Here is a 6,000-nt window from a genome sequence, read left to right on the forward strand (position 1 = left end):
ACAGCTGGAAATTCCGGGAGAACATCTAGCAGGCCGAAATATTAGCCACTTCCGAATCACGTCAATTCCTTTGCCATCCTTTCCTGGAGGCTGAAGTGAGAAAAATGTCGCGGAAGTCTAAACAAGAGCGAATACCTTGTCTGACACGTAGATGCGGTCACAAAAGCTTGTACATCACCCAACGCGTGCATGCATGTGGACGACAAACATACGAATCCCTCCTGTGCAGAATCAAAAGTGGTCCATTTAGAGAATAAAGTTTGGAGCGGGTGGAAATGAATCACACTTCAAAAACTTGCCACAGTTGAAAACGTTGCTCACTGGCTCCAGGGGTGGGTGACTAAACCATTGCATGCAAAATCTCAGAAACCTGCTCTTCATCGTTGTCCAGAATGCGGTCTTGCCGTACATACTTGCTGTGAAGTTGCCATGGGGAACTTCTGTCACCAAGCACCAGCTCAGGCTCTCAACTCTCCGCGGAAAACCTTCTTTTGAATCGGCTTCCGCGCTGCCAGGAGAGGTCCACGCCCCGTACATCTCTCGGTTCCTTTTTCTTTGCAGGAAGCTGCTGCCATATCCCGAGCTTGAGGAGTCACGGACAGCTGATATCTTGAGCAAAGGGGTTTATGGGTCCAGTAGTCATTTGCCTTGAGTTTCTCTGTATGCTTGGAGATTTCTGGCGTGTTGCGACGAGCCATCTCGTACATCTACATAGGAGAGATTTCAAAGACGCTGTCTTCTAAAAGCACCACCAGAAACGCTCTTCCCTCTGCAAATCATCAAGCAGCTTGTCACATTTCATGCTTGTTTCGCTGGTTTCCCATGCAATCGCGCGCCGCGAGCAACTCATCTCGAGCAATGCCTTTTCCAAAGCGGCGCTTTTTCTTTCTTCCATGGTTCCAGTCCATGGATATCTCCCTTTGGAATGGACAGAGCACGGCTTGGGTCAAACCTGTGCGCGCAGACAAGACGTCTCGTCGTTAGAACACCCAAAGAGAATGGTGCCGGTTTGGGTTGGCTTCTGACCATGTCTCTGGTCGTCAATGCCGACAGCCGCACGCCAGCAGTGTGAGTACGGGGTTCTGTTAGGGGATAGGAGTCGTGCTTGACTTGCTGGACGATGATGACGACCAGCCTGAGCTGCGAGGAGCAGAGATGTCTTTTTGATGGGGTTAACTCGGCGTGTGAGTGTGGGAAGAACCAGCACCGAAGGACGAGTAACTGAGGTGGATATGGAGGGGAACAACGGGGCGGGCTGAGAGGACTTTGGGCTGCTTTCACGATTCTTGGTATGGATGCGTGTTTGACGGCGGGTATGATGCTTCTGCTGCGTGGTGGGCGTCGGTGGTCTGTTTGGCGGAAATGCGGGGTCAGAGATGGCAAGGTAACACGTCGGGCCATCTTCATCTTGCGAGTCTGGGTCCAGAAGCAACAGGTGCGAGAGCAGAAGAATCCTCACCCGTGGGGAGACCGAGGAGATTCAAGAGGTTGGTATATGGACGACATTCCTTGTTTGCTAGCAAAAAGTCTGTAGAGAAGCTCCAGGGGGGCTTGCCATCTGAGGACGTCAGACTTGAGCATTCCGATCTCTTGAAGAGCTGCCCCAACCTTGGAAGTGCATCTCGGCTTTTTGGCAGAGACCACCGGGGGCCCAACAGGTGGCATTGCAAGTTCCGCAGAGGTCGATGACCAAGTTCTGGTTGATGATGCAAAGCTGTGCAATGGCTGGGTCCGGAAATGGCTGCGTTTGGACCTCACGAAGTCTTGGACGCTGTCTTACTGGCAGCTGGATTGCCACAGTCGAACGAAGAAATCGCGACTCCCCGGATGACCGGGTTACAAGCCAGACAACGCTCTTGACGCGTCAATAGGTTGAGATGACGAGATTTCGCAGCAGCAGCATCATTCTTGCAAGATCTTAAAGAGGGAGCAGCAGGTTCAGCAAGCTCACAATGAGGATGGGCCATGCTACGCATTCGTCGCCAGGCGGGTGGTGCGTGAGGGCAGCTACGCGAAATACGGTCTCGGATGATTCTCGGCCCATTGGTGCGAATACCCAGCCCATGCTCATTCAAGCTTCGACAACAAGCTTCTAGTGTCTGAAATCTCAACTACGGAGAACACAGTTTGCCAGCTTAGCACGACGAAGGCATAGTGTCGCTGGTCGTCGAGAAAGGTGACTTGGGGAGAACGACACTAAGGAGGCGAGACCAAGACCGAAGTTGATCGAGTTCCTCGCGGCAAAGACATATTTTGGTGTGTAGACTTATGCTCTTGCCGTGCATGCATGCCTGCCAGCCCCACGAGGACGTCTCCGTTAAGGTAGGTACCTTAAGGTAGTCAAAGCACCCAGAACAGGGAGGGTGCGGACAGGAATGGCCACGACAATGGTTGAGGTACCTAGCATGACCAAAGACCTGTTCTTGCCTGGGTGGGCTGGGGGTTGCCTTACGAACCTGGAAGTCCTCAGGCAGGCGACGCAGGGTGGGCAAGAACGATGAGATCGCAGCTGCCTTCCATGTTCTGGACTTTCCCTTATTGTTCCCCGCGATTGACACTGACCTGAGGCACTGAGGCAAGACCGACTCTGCCGCTCTGCAAGGCCTGGCCGGATGGGAGGTCACTGGCCATCCCGTCCCTCCGGCTCCTTCTATCCACCCAGCGTGGTTACCTCCGAGAGATTTTGCTGCCAAGCGCACTCTGGGCGTAACAGGTGCTTGTAACATCGTGTACAAGCATGCCACATCACCGCTTCTCCATCGCTTCCCATCCCGTCATGTCCGCCTCCGCTCACCCGAAATGTTTTCCTTCAGCATCAGAGGTCTCTGTCTTTTGCATCGCGAATAGACGCAACCTCACCCCAACTCTTCTCTCGTCGGTTCGTTTCCGTCTCGCTGGGCCTTTTGCTACGCCATCCATTGCCCTGCCCAAAACACTAATGCTGGTCTCATAGGAGCATTGTCCCACAAAACGACTGTTGATGGACTCATGACCCACGATGACGACCGCGAGGGCTGCTGGAAACCCAAACACGGGCATACACGAACTATTTGGCAGGAACCGTCCCGACACTCCGAACGTCTACCGTCTCCCGAGCGGTGTACCTTGCTGTGTGGCACCTGCCTATGCGGGTGGTCGAGGAGCTAAATTGACCGATGAGAAGCATGGAATGCTTGCAGAAGGCCGAGTAAACATGGCCGAGGCTCCATTCACTAAGCACCAAAACCGTGCGGCAATTGTTTCCAATAGTTGCTGACCCAAGCCTCGTGGACAAGCCAGCATCCATCATGCTCGATCTTCTGCCAAATACCTGATGACCCCGCAGCCGTTTGGAGAAGCCCGCGTCGACTCTTGGCGGACGAATGCCACAATTCTACACTGCTTGATGCCTTGCATCTTGCCAACTTCTGACTAACTAACGGCTTTTCAGGCGCAGGCTATCCCAACAATGCCCATCTCACGATTAAAACGTCCGATTCGAACTACTCAAACCACTTCGATCTCCTTGGAGAAGGGATGCCCCAAGACCTAGCGTCTTCATCAGTCGGCACACCTTCAAGATACCTCGATCCACCGTCTCCACAGACCGATTCCATTTAAGTGCAACGCTTCGGCTCTCACGTTGCTTTCGCTTGATTTCAACAATTTCAACAACCTCCAAGTTTCGACCTCAAGCACTGCAATTCCAGCTCGCAGCTTGTCCATCCCAGATTTGGCCCACTCCCTTTCGTCTGTATCCAACGCAACCAAGCTTGTCTCCACCACAAAACTGCCTTCGCCTTGTGCCTTTGACCCTTGACACGAAGGACACCAGACCGTCCTCGCCAGCAGGCCGTTGTACCTGTCGTCTCAGTGACCTAAGGTATCCCACACCGCTACTTGCTGTCGTCTTTTCCGCACATCGCAGGGACTAGGACGCTCAAGGATCGAGCCCTGCAGAGAGAAATTTTCAACGACCGCGTCCTGGAGTCCGAGACAAAGAAGAGCGACGTTCCATGAGGAATATTCTAGACAGCCTCACAGGATGTCGGTAATGTTGCGCGACCAGGAAAGACCAGCGTCCATCCCAGAACATTAGGCGAGCTCACCATCCTGATGACATGATCAACCCGTTCACCAAACCAAGACCCTGGTTGAGCATCATTGATTTCCTTCGCTAAAGTTCTTCATCTTCAGCCATCGATTCCGATCGTCGTCGTCGTCGTCGTCGTCGTCGTGCGACGTGGGAGCGTTTCACAGGCGGCATTCGAGCACCCGATCGGAGAAATACAAGCACGCCGTATGGGTCGAGAGTTGAGGAGAGACGGACTTGCGCTGACTTTGCAGCATCTGTGAACTCTATCCTGTCCGCTCATCATGATACAGCCGCAGCCGCGGCCTCAATGAGGGACTTCAGTGCCACTGTCACAGTCTTTTTAATAGTCTTGATGGTTTGCTACGGCAGCGTCGTCTCATTCCTACGCCTTGACAGCGGCCGACGGCCACCCCGATGTACCAGACTCTAGGTGGCTTCTTGCTCTTGCGCTGCTTAAGTTGGAGTACCGAGATCGGACCATGATAGAGCAAGGAGCCAGCAAATTGCCAACGAGGGCGTTCCTGATGAAGGTGGTTTTGAATGTCCGAATTACTTCAACGGCACGGGGCTCTTCTCCAAGTCTCAGGTCCAACATCTCCCTGTTTCAGCGTGTGGCACAAGGCCTCCTCCAGTGCCGTCTCCAGCAAGCCGTTGGATGCCAAATGAGCCGTTGTTTCTTTCGTCTAACGCCTCAAGGTTCTCCCGTCTCAACAAAATAAGGGGATCGCCATCTTTCTCTGGTCGCCGACAACCGCTCGAAGAGGTGACCTCGAAACCAATGCAATAACATTGCCGCGCGTTCTGCGCGGAGGATTTCCAGGCTCAATAACGAGACGCTGCCGGGATACTCGTTGTTCACAACTCAATCCTGTTCACTGCTTGTCATTCCTGCTCAATTGCGAAAATCTCAATTCCACGAGCAGCTCCAGCTGAGGCAAGACCATGTCCATGTCCAGCGGCGAGGTTGTCTAGAATCCAACGACTGTCCGGGGCTGGGGTTCTATCAGATGAAAGTGAGCTTGAGGCTCGGAAGATCGATTCCACCAGAAATGCCGTCGCTTTTGATACCTTAGAATTGGCTGGCATTTTGGGGACGGGTGTATCACCATATCGTCAGAATGGCATCCGAATTCAAGGTTGGGGCTGGGCTTCCTCCGCTACACTATCGATAGTCTCAACAGTTACGTTCGGTAAGGCCTTCGGACATACGAGTCGGTTGGATTCAAAAGGTTTTACTCGCCAGGTCCGCTTCAGCAGGACAAGCAAGACGCACACGGATTCTCAGCAGACGACGAGCGATGCCTCATGGAGCAACCTTGCGCAGCACTGTCAGGATGTTGGGAACTACTGCCATTCTTATGGGCAGCTTCAGACGGAACTACCATGGTTTGGTTCTATGGACATTCTCTTGATATTGCCTATCAATTAGCTTCGCGTCTCTCCACAACATCAAAAGACTTTTTTCTGACTTTGGCGCAAGACTCAAATTCATGGGTGTGCTGTGTGTGTTTTATTTTTGTTCGTGTACGACCTGTAGCATTCTGAGTGGGAAGGTCTTCAAGAGCCCGGAGTCCAAGCCATGTGCGGGATGAGGCTTCGCAACGATGGCAACTAGACGCCTCCACATTCAACAGGACTTAGTTAGCAGGAAGGTGTTCTCCTGCTGGACTAACTGGCTACCTCTTGATCCACATTGCCATCAAGCGCGGCGTCCGTGACGCTTGACCGTGGTCCGAGAATGAACATTCTTGCAACTTTGCCGGTCTTCAATATGAGCCCCCAAGTCTTTCAGCCGCACAAGCTTGTCATTCCAATGTCTCTCCTGACACAGGCTCTATTTTGCCTGGGCCTAGACTCCTAACCAGCTTCTTTGAGAGGTCCTGGGCTGTCGATTTCACGATCGACCTCACACGTTCTTAACTGTG

Source organism: Colletotrichum gloeosporioides (assembly GCF_011800055.1).
Source record: "Colletotrichum gloeosporioides strain Lc1 chromosome Unknown consensus_99, whole genome shotgun sequence".
In the NCBI taxonomy this organism is placed as follows: domain Eukaryota; kingdom Fungi; phylum Ascomycota; class Sordariomycetes; order Glomerellales; family Glomerellaceae; genus Colletotrichum; species Colletotrichum gloeosporioides.